This window comes from Protopterus annectens, chromosome 14.part0, assembly GCF_019279795.1.
Source record: "Protopterus annectens isolate FY-2018-M chromosome 14.part0, PAN1.0, whole genome shotgun sequence".
NCBI lineage: Eukaryota > Metazoa > Chordata > Ceratodontiformes > Protopteridae > Protopterus > Protopterus annectens.
The window spans coordinates 1,097,748,965-1,097,764,002 of record NC_056748.1 but is presented as its reverse complement, the minus strand read 5'-3'; the positions used below and the strand labels follow the sequence as shown (position 1 = coordinate 1,097,764,002).

At 40.4% G+C, this 15,038-nt stretch overlaps 1 protein-coding gene across 4 annotated transcripts in view; it reads right to left on the bottom strand.

Moving 5' to 3' along the window:
* Positions 1–15,038, bottom strand: part of ZMIZ1 (zinc finger MIZ-type containing 1) — a 2,170,450-nt gene that overhangs the window by 1,738,846 nt on the left and 416,566 nt on the right. The window lies entirely within an intron of this gene.

Sequence of the window (15,038 nt, the reverse complement as noted above, 5' to 3'; positions counted from 1 at the left end):
GTGAAGTCCCAGCCAAAACGCAGATACTTCCTGCAACTGGGCCTGATAGGAACATGAAGGTAAGCCTCCTTGAGATCCAGAGTCACCATCCAGTGATCTTTGCCCAGCAGAGGTAAAAGCTGTTGTAACGTCAACATTTTGAACTTGGGAATGTCCAGATATGTGTTGAGGATAGATAAATACAAAATTGGTCTCCACGTGTTCCTTTCTTTGGTACTAGAAACAGGCGAGAATAAAATCCTAGGCCCACTTCTGGCAGAGGGACCGGTTGTATGGCCCCTATTTGAAGTAGCAGAGAAATTTGTTTGTGAGCCTCTAGTCTTTGCTGAGGAGGAACGTCCGGCATGCCTTTGAAAGGAGGCAAGGTATGGAAATAAAACTTGTAACCCTGGTGTATGATATCCAATACCCATTTGTCCTGGGTAACCAACATCCAATTTTCCTTGAAGACTGCTAACCTTCCTCCCAAAGGTGCTGCCAGGCAAGAAGGATCTGGCAGCTGAAAAGGTAGGTCATTGGGCCTGTTTACGAAAGGACTGGCCCCTGCCCTCCCCCGAAGATTGTGCAGGTGAACTCCCTGTTCTAGGTCTGAAAGAGCTCTGAGCTCTGCCCCTACCACGTCTAGATCTACCCCTAGACTGAGAATCATAAGAAGGATACGTCCACCCCTTAGCAGGCCAATTCCTACTAAACTGGGGAGGCTGAACTTGCAAAAAATCTTTAACAGCCTGCATAGACTTAGCCTTGTCTTCCATTTTCTTCAAGACTGACTCCACAGGTGTACCAAACAACACATCAGACTGTAAAGGAGCATCCAAAATCCTTGTCTTAACATGGTCAGATAAATTCTGATCCCTCAGCCAGGCGTGCCTGCGAAGAACTGAACCAGTGGCAGCCACCCTAGACGAGGCCTGTACAGCATCAAAACCACATTGTAAAGAATGCTTACCCACCTGTTCAGAAACATGCACCAAATCTTGTAATTCTTTACACTCAATGCCTTCCGCCAGAGCATCCACCTTAGACTTCAATTGAGAAAGAAGATAGTTTTGATATTTCAACATATGAAACTGACAATTCAAAGCCCTCATAGCTAAGGTAGAAGATGTATAGACTTTCTTTCCCCATCTATCCAAAGCTCTGGCCTCTTTATCTGGAGGAACCGGATTTTTTACAACAGAGGCCTTGACACCCTTAGGTCCCTGACTAACAGTTTCTGGGTCCGCCCTAGGACTCTTATAAAGATATTTATGAGCCTCAGGCACCCTGTAATACCTATCCGGTTTAACAGCAGCAGGAGGCAAAGAATCAGGATTAAGTGAAGCCTCTGCAAACACATCTTCCACAACATCCAGAACAGGGGGTATGGCCAAGGGCCTATGCTGGGGTAAAAGCAAAAATTCCCTAAGCCTTTTCCTGGAATCAGAGAAGTCCTGACCTTCCCACTTAAAATGTTCCCTCATGGAATGAAGAGTCTCTGAAAAAGACAAATCCTCTGGAGGGGAAGCAGAAGGAGTCGAATCATCTGCATCAGAATCAGAATAAGGAGAGTACTCCTGCAAGTCTTCAGCTGAAGACTCTGAAACATCCGAAGCCTGCTCAAAACTCCCCAACTCTGGCTCCACCCTAGGCCTCTTATCAGGAGGGGGCAAAGAACCTCTAATCAGAGTAATCAAATCTTCTGCCATTTTAAGCATGTGCTTCTTGGGTACAGACCCTGCTGAACTAGGAGTGACACCAACAGAAGTTAAACCTGGCCTGCCTCTGGGAGAAGCCTTGGAAACAGAAGGAGAGGGCCTAACCACCCTAGGAAGGGAGGGGAGTACAGTAACCTGAGAAGCCCCTTCAGCCTGACCTACCTCCTGGGAGGCCACATCCTGCAATAACAAAGTCTCCCCTTGGGACTCCAGAGAAGCCTCCGTCGGAACCACCGGTTCCACTGACGCCTCTAAAGAACCGGCGTCCGGAACGGACGACTCATCTTGCCTGGGTTTAACTGCCTTGTCTTTGCGCTTCTTCGAAGAAGCGGGCGCCGGAGAATCCAACGGCATATTATAATTGCACCGCTTCCCGAAGACCAGCCTAGCACAATCTAACCTCCGCTTAATAGTGCGCTTATTGAACCTAGCACAAAAGCGACACCCAACAACGTCGTGCTCAGGCCCCAGACAAGGAATACACAAAGAATGATAATCCCTATGCGGTATCTGTTTCCCACAAGAAATACAGTTATTCACTTTTTCTGACATCCGGTAAAACACTGAGGCAAGAAAAAAACAAAATATTCCCCAACGGGGTACTTAGCCAACTTTGATTCGGTCTAAAACTCCGAACTCGAAAAATTTCAGAACGCCGAACGGCACTTGCAACGCTGCTTCTGCATCGGACCATGCGGCAAAAAAGACTGAGGAAATGACGTCGGTCATGCGCTTTTGTACCCTGACGTCCTGATGTCAGTGTTAAGCGCCTTGACCGACGTCAGCCTTATACTTTGGTATTCGGGCCGACCGAGGACAGCGGACTACCCATATGTAAGGACTGCAGCAATGTGAGATGAAGAACATCAGCAAATGTCCAAAACCAGGAAATTCGAAATGTCAATTTGTCATAGTTGGCCCGTCTGCGGTATAGCCCCGTAAGGTAAGTGTGCGATAGTTACGGACCTTAGGGTTAGGGTACGGGTTAAGGTAAGTGCATAGATAGGTAATGTATGTAAAGTATAATCTAGGGTTAGAAGTAAAGTTTTGTTAAGTGTATGTGTGTGGATTATTTATTTTGTTTGGGTATATCTCTGTATGGTAAGTGTGCGATAGTTATGGACCTTAGGGTTAGGGTGCGGGTTAAAATAAGTGCATAGAAATATGCATGTGTTTATTTATTTTGTTTGGGTTGATAGTATGTCTCTGTCAGTGGGTTGGCCGATTATGACGATTCATGATTTTAAAATTCACGGTTTACGGCATTCGGTGTATTTGCGGTTTGGTAAATATGTGTCTCTCTTTTCGTATTCGATGAACAGGACCTTCGAGCTTATAAAATGAACCCAATAATTCAGTGACCTAAGCACAAAGGCTTCTGATAAATAAGTCAGCTTCCCAAATCTTTCCAAAGCCCTAGACTCAGTGTTAGGTTTCTGGACAGAGGAACTCTCCTTGAATAATTCCTTTTTGGTGGCTGCTGCTACAAACATCACATCCACTGGTAGACCTTTGCTCCAGTGTTTCCTGTCTTTTGCAGCTGCTAGAATCCTATCTAGTTTCTTGGGTACTGGTTCCACCACATCTGGGTCTTTCCAAGCCCATTGTTCCATGAGATCGATAAGTGGGTCAACAGATGGTACCACCAGGATGATGTTGATATGGAACCAAAGGCTTCCAAAAATTTAGATTCATCCAGTGAGGGTTACATCTTCTGAGGGGGACCGGGGGATCCCTAGCTCTCATCCAAGTCTGTATACTCCATGAAAGACTCCAGTAAGGAGTCTATGTGATTTCGCTTGCACATCTGTTTCTTGTGAACTGGTTCTGTTAGAAGGCAAGATGGTTCAGAATCAGACTGGGAGATGACATACCAAGTGGTTACAGAAGCCTGAGGTTCCAAATGTCCCTGTCTGCCAGGATAATGAGAAGATGAGACTGCAAAGTTTAGTTGGGATTTGGGTGGAATCGAGCTAGGACGCAGTGCCTTTTCTTTGGGTATGCCCAAAACTCTTACAAAAGCTGAAGCTCTCCCAGGATCTGAAAAGGAGAGAAAGAACCCCCAACCCAGACAAGCCCCCAGCCCCGAAGCTGGTCTTGCATATATCTCAACCTCTTAGCACAACAGGTCTGGACCACGCAAAAAATAATGGTGTGTGTGGGGGGGGGGGGGACTTCGTAAAAGTTGATAAAACAACAGATGTTCATTTTAGCATGCATTTTCTGAAGGATATGAATTCTGAAACTCAAATTTATGTCATTATTTAGGGAATTCAGTCCTCAGTGATTTGCCAGAAAATCACAAATTTTATGCAGAAAAGACAAAAAAAAAAAATATATATGAGGCAAAAATCTGGACAGTTGAGAGATATTGACCACAGATCCTAAGTGTCTACTGCAGAAGCACCAAGAGGAAGAGATGGCGCTGAAAATCTTGGGGTCGATCCATTCCCTTGGAACCCGGCACAGACGATACAACTCAGTGTTTCTTTTCGATCCGAAGGCAATGGAGTCTAGAGTAACAGGGAAGCTGTCTGTGTTGAGGTAGATTTTATTGGCACCTACCAAGGTGCTTTAGGATTAGATGGATCAAAAGCTGTCAGGGCTAAAGGATGGACCGCAACAGGCAAAATGAGTGGAGTTGTAGAATGACCAATACTTAGTATGCTCCCAGGGGACGGAACCAACAGGACCCAAAGCAAAAACTGCGTTCTTAGGAGCTTCCTCATTATCCTGATGACAGCATACTCTGTTAAACTCCAAGATGAATGAGAAAGGGGCCTTGGACTAAGGCCTAGACTATCTCCATTTTTGGAGGAAGAGAGAATGTAATCTCATGGTGACTGGTTCCAGCAAAAACAGAAGCCGAGGAGAGGATGGACAGGTGCAAGATGCTGTCAGCTCCAAAGGCACATTTTGGTTAGGGTCGTATCTGAGAAGCATTTAGTAGTCAGAGGAGGAGGAGACATGTCTTTCTTTTTGTCTGGCCTTCTCTTTTCCTTGCGACTTTTTGCTAGACTTTGCCCTGTCCTGTTTCTTGGCATGGGAATCAGAACAGGAAGGCCCAGGCAATGAAGGGGTCTGTGGAGGAAGGAGACCTTTCACGACTAGCTTATCATGGTCAGCTTGAAGAGCTCTAGAACTAAAAGAAGCACAAGACTGTCATCGGTCTGCATCCAAATGGGCAGCACCCAAGCAATCGACCCACAAAGTATGAGGATCTTAAGGGGGAAGCTTATGCCTGCACTCAAAGCATGTTTTTCAATCACACTATTCTAACATACACAGCAACCTAATATAGGTATACCGAGCTGCTACTCTACATTTACAGGAAACAACAACTATTATCAAAGTCTCTAGAAAAGTTTCTGTAACTACCACCACTAACTAAATTTACTACAAAATTTTACCTAACATACTACCTAACAGCACACTTGTTAAAGGCACAACAAACTAGACAGAGATTTTCTTGGTAGGAGGAAGAGGAGAAGTACCAGATGAAAACTAACACAACTATACTAATCTCAGCTATTTCTCTCTATTAACGGCAAAAAATCATACAACTCCGGCAAAGGCTACGACAACCCTCAAAAGACGTCTGAAGTCCTCAGGCTGAAAATGAGATCTGAGGAATTAGGATGGACTTCAAGGAATTAAGGGTAGAGGAAGAGTCGGAGCCTGGAACAGTAGAAGCTTCAGATTTGGTACCGATGTCAGATCCAGTCAGATGTGACATCCTCATATACTGAATCGGATGAAAACAGGTGACACTGGATACTATATTAATATTTTCCCCATTTACATACATTATACATCACATATCTTTTCTTTCCTTCTACCTATCATCAGTCCAGTGTTAAATAAATTACTGCCTTCCCTTAAACCCCAGTCGTCCTCCAAAACATTAATCTGCATGTATTAAATGTTCCCACAACTTTCGTTCATTTCTTTGTAATCTGCTCCTTCTCACTTCAATCACTCTTCCATTTCTTTTATCTTTTTTTTTACAATATTCAATACTTCAGATGAAGTTGGCTTACATTTTGATTTCCATTTTATAGTAATTGCTTTTTTGGCAGCCAAAAGAATTAAACTTAACAAGGCCTTACTGTGTCTACGCAATTCATATCCTGTGTCCCAGCTGAAAAAGTCCATTTCATTAGTTACAGCCATTTGCTCACACAGTATTCCTGAGTCTGACAGAGTACTCTGTAGAGAATATTTAAAATGTGCAAACTCATTAAACTCCAAAAACATATTCTCTCAGCTACAGCTTTCTTCCCCGTCACACCTCCAACATCTGCATCTACTTGAGGAAAAATTCTTTGGCATCTGCTTGGGGTACAAATATTCCTCTCTGATACGCTTGATGATGTGACTGCAATTAAAAATACTGTTTTCCAAGTTAAAAACTTTACAAGTTGAAGTAATCCATGATTCAAACAGTGGCAAGGTCATTTTTTTCAGAACAAAGTTAAGGTCCCAGGCTGAATCTAATGTCAGTCTGGCTGCTCTGAGATACAAGATGCCCTTCAAAAACTGCTTGACAGATGGCCCAGATGTCAAGAGAAGCAGAAATGGCAAAGTGGTGCACCTTCACTAAGATATACACCAATCTAGTAGAAAAGGTCAGAGTGGTATTAATCAGCCACAGACACATTCTCTGTTTAGGTGCTTGTTCCATTACAATAGATAATTCATTTCAAGATATTTAGCATGTCCTTAAAGTAAATGAATTCAAATGACAGTAGTCACATCTTGCAAGTTGCTAGACACATGGTAGCAGGTGCATTCTCTTTTGCCTGGGTCATAAGGTTAACATGCTGTGGCTTGTCCTTCCTCCACACCACCTTAGTAATATCTGCGTGCATCTTAACTTTAAAGACCACTTCACATAAAAGTACATACACCAGAAGAAAAACACAACCACTAAACAAGACAGCTTGGACACTCACCACACATGCACACACACTACATCTGTCCCATAATCTAACCCTGACCCTAAACACACACAACTACCCACTGACAAACGCAGGTTTATCTAACCCTCTTATCTAACCCTGTCCCCAACACACACACACAGTATACATCTTGCTTACCTTTCCTGGCAGAGCACACATTCAATGTAACGTCAATTTAATAAACCGGACAGTCAATCAAACAACTCTGCACTTCTAGGTGTCAACCAAAGGACAATTACCTCTACACACACACACACACACACACACACACACACACACACACACACACACACACACGCATATCATGAAATATCAACAACTCAAAATATCTAAACCAAAAAAAAAAAATCAAATTATAAAAGATTGAAAACTCACAATATTGAATCGCAAAATAATGAATAATTCTATCCAGCTAAAAAATCCTTATAACATATACCCTGACTACAAAAGCAAGATGAAATGTTTGCTTGGTCATGGGTGCTATTAGGGTTTTTAGTAATGTAATGTAATGGGTTAGCAAACATTAAGCAAGGTGATACAGGTTTTGTTCTTCATATCTAATTATGTATGTATGTATTGTCTTTGACTGGGAATGTCTAACTGGGTGTAACCAATTTTTAGTGGAGGTGTATGGAGAAAAGTTCCATTGCATAATCTTCTTCTTCTTCTTTCAGCTTTTCCCGGTTAGGGGTCGCCACAGCGGATCATCTGTCCGCACACAGGATTGGCAGTGAAGTTTTACAGTGTCGAGTTGCCAGCCCGGCACCCAACCTTCCATAGAAGGCACACACACACTCACACCTAGGGCCAATTTAGAGTGTCCAATCCACCTACTGCATGTCTTTGGGATGTGGGAGGAAACCGGAGCACCCGGAGAAAACCCACGCAACCACAGGGAGGACATGCAAACTCCGCACAGAAGGCACCCCATTGCATAATACTTGTAATTAAAAGTTTCATTTTTACTGATACCAGAGTGCCTTTTCTACCCCACTGACACCTTGTCCTTCCTGTGCTGCAGCCAGTAAGCATGATGGGCTATAGTCTCATGAATACCCCCTTCCAAATAAATAAACACTGACAATGTAGTGCATAATAGGAAATGGGCAAGTCAACATGAACAGCTGGCAGCAACTTTAAAAGAGTATTTCAAATTTCATTACAGCAGTTGGAAGCACAGACAGAAAAGCTTCTATCCCAGACCGCATTGTCATGAGTGAATGCCCATCACTATCACACTGACAGAAGGTTGAGATTCTCATGTGCAACAGTATGGTTCATTGGAACACCAAACCATAGCAAAAATATTGAAAACAACAGATAATGAATGTGGGTGTCGCATTCCGTATCTACCAGTATACACGTGGACTTTAAGATCTTGCTCCCAAACATGGGAACTCAGCACTGTAGACTTACTACTGCTAGTATATCAGAGGTGCATAGTTTATTGCAAGAGATTTCTACGCATGAATCAGTTTCAGTTCAATGAATTTTGTGTCCGGGAGTTTAACACCACAGCATTTTTTGGCAATTATTTCAGCATCTCTAACGTACTGTCATGCTAACTTGTGCTTTTTACATTTCCCTAAAATTACCTGATTTTAGCTCAGATTAGTTTGCATGTCCTCGTGTGGGTTTCCTCCGGGTGCTCCGGTTTCCTCCCACATCCTAAAGACATGCTGTAAGTGGATTGGACACTCCAAATTGGCCCTAGGTGTGAGTGCGTGCGTGTGTCTTATGTGGAAGGTTGGGCACCGGGCTGGCAACTCGACACAGTTAAAACTCTACTGCCAATCATGAGCGGACAGGTGATCCGCTGTGGCGACCCCTAACCGGGAAAAAGCCGAAAGAAGAAGAAGATTACCAAATTCCCACTTTCTGTCACTACTGTAAAAATTGCAAGACACGCACTTAATTTCAGGCCTCCCACCTGTAAAAATTCAACTGTACTTCCTGGTCTCAGAGAGAAAACAGAGGGACTTGACAGGCAAAAACAGTAACGTCTCTAACGACAAGCAGGTTCAGAAATGCATGAAAAATTAATGCAGTTTAGGTGACTTAACACTGCATTGCTGAAATTACTAGAAGATTCTAGTTCGACCACAGCAGTCTTGTCAACATTTCCTACTCGTATTTAATTCATCAAGAAACAAACACACACATACACAGGTTTACTATCACATAATCAAATCCACTGTGTTCGAGTGTTAAGATGTCCGAACAATATGTTCGGAAATCAGAACACCAAACACAAAAAATGTCGAACTAAGCATTTCAGTAAAGTCGAATGTTGAAAACGTCGACTTAATGAAATGCTCACATTCGCTCCCAAAGGGTCGATTTTTCTCAGGGCAAGTAAAGTGCCCCCCCAACTATACATACCAACTCCAAGATTGTACTACAGTGGGGAAAAGGGCATATTTCCCTATGTTGGGCAATTATTTACTTGCCTTGAGAAAAATCAGCCCTTTGGGATCGTAAGTATTCATTATTTTCATTCGGCAATATGACATTCAGTGTTGTGGGATTCGTGATTTAAAAGTAGATCCATGTATGGACATACACAAACACACACAACAACAAAAATGCCCCCCCCCCCCCCAAATCTCTTTATTTCAATTTTCTTTTTTCAAATAATAACAACAATATGGTAACTCAAAAACACAAATAAACAATACAAATACCTATCAAAAGAAAACAGACAACAATCTCGTTCCAAGAATATATATATATATATACATATATATATATATATATATATATATATGTAATATATACACAAGAAGTCACTACATCGTCAAGTAAAGTATGAGAATTCTTATGTTCATTTGGTCTCATAAGGGATGGTTAGAATGGGGATAGTCTACATTTAAAGTAAAAATAGAAATGTAACCATTTATTTAACCGGGAAAAGCAGAAAGACACACCAACAACCATTTATTTGTATGTTTAGGGAAAATATCTAGTTACACATATACTAAGAAAAGGGAGAAGAATGTTTAAGCTCACTTATGAGGAAAAAGAAAACCAATATTTACAAAATTTTAGAGAGTGAGCCTTCTGTTTCTTCCCTGCAGTTTAGTGCTCCAGCCTACCTGCATACGTCAAAAATCAACTCAAAAATGATCAACTCAGTCATTTTCCCACACCCACATTATCCTATTCAGGAAAACACGAGAGCTGGAATGCAAGTGGGAAAAATCTGTCCTGGATACCATCCCACTGTGGGAAACGTAAGTAATGCAAGTGCACTTCTGGGCAAGTAAATGGACTGCAAATATATATATATATATATATATATATATATATATATATATATATATATATATACACACACACACACACACATATATATACATATATATATATATATATATACATACATATATATATATATATATATATATATATATATATATACATACATATATATATATATATACACACACACATATATATATATATGTGTGTGTGTATATATATATATATATATATATATATATATATATATATATATAATCTGTGGGTGGGGGAGGGGGAGATAAAAAACATTTTTTTATTATAATTAGCTTTTGTAATACTTGCTGCTTTATAATATCTGTAATAACTTCTGTTTTAACTATGTATGATTTCTTGGAGCTTTTCTCCCCCGGCCTCTACTGAAATATGTATCCAGCTAGACTAGCCCGGTCAACAAATGTAAAATAAATAAAATAAAAATAAATATATAAATATATATATATATATATATACATATATATATTGTTTGTGTGCGTGTGTGTGCATATGTATACATACTTATATATATATACATATAAATACAATATATTACAAGAAAGTTCGTGACCTGCCAGTAGTCAGCTTATCTTCTGAGAACAATATTTGTTCATGTCACAGCAGCAGCAGCTAAAACTGTATTTAACAGAATGCATTGGTCAATATGACTGAAGGATGAACATTTTGCAAGTAATCTAGTAATCTATAAATGCTTCCACTGTGTGTGTGCAGTACACAGCCTTCTAATCCAAGTGTTTCATGGCTGTGGATTTGTGAAGCACAAGTGAGGAGATTATTTGATTTAACTCGCAGTCAAGTGGGCAGCGCCTTCGTTCAGCAATGGATACTAATCAGCAGACGGCCATCTCAACAGAAATCAGATGGCACTTGAAAATTCTGTCTTCAGATGTAATTTCCTCTGGATGTATTTCTTATCCCAATGCTTCACTTCTGTTTCCCCTATTTAGAACTCTCAAGACACCAAAGAGAACATACTGCAATAATACGGATTTCTCTCTCGCGCCAAATCTTTTACAGAAAAAAAGGATGATGGAAAACTGTTAGTAAATTATTCGCTAAACATTCACACTAAACACTGCAAAATAAAATGTGTTTATTCTTTTCTTTTTAATGGGCAATGCTTTACTTGCAAGGCCTTGACAGGAAAAGAAATGGCCTGTAAATTGAAAAACTAATTCTGATCTGATGCCTGTTTCTGCAGTCATGACACAGGGTTGCAGATAACTCTTTCTGGACTTGTGTGCTCTTTTAGTTTTCCAGCAAATCACTACAACTTAGGAGTGAATACAAAGATAAACAACAACAGAAATGCACACAAATTTTACTCATAACTATAATGTATTGAGAAACTAAGGCACTGTAGGTTTCAGCCACAAGGATACTATTCGCACAGTTATCCACTATATCAATGCCACAGATTGTTGCACATTTAACCCTATTCATAGAATTCTGACAGCCCCTGCAAGCCAATGTAACACATACTGACACTGCTAGCACAACATCCAGAAAAATGCATCACTGACATCACAATCTCAACTACTGAAACGTTTTCATTATGATTGTAACACAGATGCTGCATATGATCAAAGGCAACCCCCCCCCCCCGAGTGAAAAAATGCCCCCTTTAAGTAATACCAGCTGCATCTTTCCAGTATGTACTTAAAAAATGACAACTTATATTTCTGAACCTCACAGCGACTCAAATTCTTGCCCTTCAGCTGACAAATCTAGCCGGGCACAAATAATTTATTCAGACAACTTTAGACAAAGGAAATGCTGGGAAAAGCACAACTCATAACCATGTGGGGATAGAAGAAGTCATAAGTGGTACACTACAAAAAATTACAGACACAAGCATACACACCTCATCTGGCCATCTTCTGAGAGCGCCCCATGCAGTGATGTCACATTTAGAAATGCCTTTCCTCTCCTCCTTGCATGACTCCTTCAGTCTATTCTTGTCTTTCCTTGATATATACACAAGTTTTATTTGGTGCATGTATTTTTGCCTGGTGATGGACACGATTTAAGACGATAAAGAGCATTTTTGCCGTTTGTTTATTTTGCTTTAAGTTCTGAGGCAAGCGTACTTAAACACTTGACTGTGCGTGCGAATATTAGGATTCACCCATGGCTTATGTTGTTTGACCATGAGGGTGAACCCAGAGTGATAAAAAAGCTAATCATGGGTAGAGCCTTATATACCCACAAAAAGAAGTGGGTTATTGCAATTGTACAATGACATTATTTAAGAATGAAATTGCTTACCCTTCTTAAATAATGCTTTTATTTGAGGGTACTTCAGACTTCTACGTTTTCTTCCCTAGACTGATATACTCCATATTTGTATGCGACTTACATGGCCATACTTCCACAGTACATCAGTGCAGGAAAAGCCATAGAATATCTTTTTTTTTTTAACTATTAAAAAAAAATAGAGATTTATGAGGGCAGTGCAAACAAAAGGAAAATCAGGTAAGCTTCCATTTGCTTAGTTTTGCAGAACGTACCCAATTTTTCTTATATTTTCCACTGTCCCTCAGCATTGCCAATAGAAAGTCTGGCCGCTCAGTGGTACTTTAGCAGCCAGAATTTGTTTTACTGGTATATGCACTATTTACAATGGGCATGCTCGTTGGATTGTCCAATCAGCGTGCTCGTTTTTGAATAGTAATGAGCATTTACTGTATAATTGCATTCAATTTACTGCATGCTCTATAATAAAAATGGACTTAATATGCTTTTTTTTTTTTTTTCCTTTTTGCTCCCTGTGACCCTGGTAGTCCTTTGCACCATACCTTTCAACCTGTTAGCGTAAGAAATCTGGACAAAGCCTGAAATAATGGGGGGGACAAAAGTCCAAAAATAGGGACATATTTTAAATATAGCTATTATAAACTTAGAAAGTTGTTAGAATAATAGGGTTTGTGTCAGCATGCATTTTCTGGAGGATATTAAGTGTGAAACTCAAATGTATGTCATTATTTAGCAACTTCAATCCTCAGTGATTTGACAGACTGACCAAAATTATGAGGCAAAACTCTGGACAGTTGAGATGTATGCTCCTCACTCATATAGAAAGTACTTGTCTACTAAGCACTTTCTCTCCTTTCCCAAACCCTGTGCCTCCGACAACCCCTCTCCTTTCCCAAACCCTGTGCCTCCGACAACCCCTCTCCTTTCCCAAACCCTGTACCTCCGATAAACCCTCTCCTTTCCCAAACCCTGTACCTCCGATAATCCCTCTCCTTTCCCAATCTCTGTACCTCCGACAACCCCTCTCCTTTCCCAAACCCTGTACCTCCGATAATCCCTCTCCTTTCCCAAACCCTGTTGGTAAGTAAATTAGTGATATAATTAAATTAACAGTCTGCCACAAAACTAACAGTTTAGTAATTACATCACTAATTTACAAATACTTAAACTACTCCAAAAGTATTAGAGCTGGAAACCTGAATGATGCATTCAGGAGTATTTTAAAAACATATTTTTACTGCATGGGTGCGAAACGAGCTTTGTTTTTTTTTTTTGTATAAAAAGTGTCTGCATGCATCACTTTTATACAAAATCAAAGGCAATTTTGCACCTTTGTTTTTTTTTAAATAAAACACAAGGGTTTTGTGTTCATCTTTTTGACATTTAGATCATTTACTATACATATATGGCTCCCCTTTAAAACACTGACTTACTGGAAGGGGTGTGGGAGGTTGGCTTAATAGTAAGGTATTTACCTTACAGACACAAGGTACAGGGTCTGATTCTCACATGGAGAAATTGGCTAGGCTTAAAAAAAATGGTCCACAAGATCAGTTAGCCTAGTACTAATCTATGAGCCTCTATGAGTCTATGTCGACTTACAAATCAGCGAGACCAAAACGCTGAATGTATGGAATGCTGAACTCCCAGAACGTCACAATTTAACTCAGGGACAGTAACGACCATCATGCTTTGCCCTGTTCTTCACTGTAGTGCAATCTTGGAATTTGGTATATTTAGTTGGGGGGTGGGGATGAAGCCCCCCATGTTGGAGGGTTTAGCTTGCTTCGTTTGTATTGAAGTGATTGGTGGCCCAGTGGGTACTTTCCTGGAGTTAAATTGCGACGTTCCAGGAGTTCGGCATTGTGAACTTTCAACATTCTGGTCTAGCTGATTTGCAAGTTGACATTCAGGTAAGTCGATGTTTTAAAGTTTACCTATATATTTGGGCATCGGGCTGGCAACTCGGCACCATAAAAATCTACTGCCAGTCATTAGCGGACCATTTACTTTTTAATAATATTCTCCTTTTTTTTTTTGAATAAAGGCCAGAACCCTGATCGGCCTGTATGCGTCTTGCTTACTTTCCTATCAATAAGTGTCTCTTACCTTCAAGCACTTTATTTTACTCCCCTGTCCACCCTCATTTTTATTCTTTGTTATAAGCCCTCTTCGCTCTCTTTCTCTCCCTAGATCATTATCCACCTGTTTTGACAATCTTTTGTGCTTGTATCTGCTTTATAATTATTTGAGACAAAATTCTCTGTACTTCCATTTACGTGTTGTGCCAACGTCCTTTTTCACTTTAACACATGGTTCAGGTACAGACTATGATACACACCTCAAGGTTATTTTTTTTCTATGCTTACATCTAATTTTTCATATGTAAAGGGTAGTTCGCCATAGAACTATTTTTCAATTTCTTCTGACTGCGCCATGAAAGGATCAGGCCGGACAAGGAACTTTACCGCCTTTAATTTTTTTTCTACATTCACCTGATGAATAACGATCTCTAAACACTTGCCCCCTACACAAGGAAATTTAAAACTGAATGTTTCTACAACTTCTGTTTATTTCTTCTCCAGTTATACCCATTTCTGCGTCCAGTGCTACTTTGTTTCTGTTCGACTCTGACAGAATGGAACTGGAGAGTCTGGGTAGGAAACCACTTTTTTTTCTGAATTTACATTTCTCTCCTAAGAAATCTTGCTTCTGGCAATAGAATTTCTCTCTCCATTTAATTTTCTGTCTCCATAAACACCTTCTCTCTCCATCACATCTTGCTATTCTGAGGACTTGAACTTTTATCTTAATTATCCTAACGATG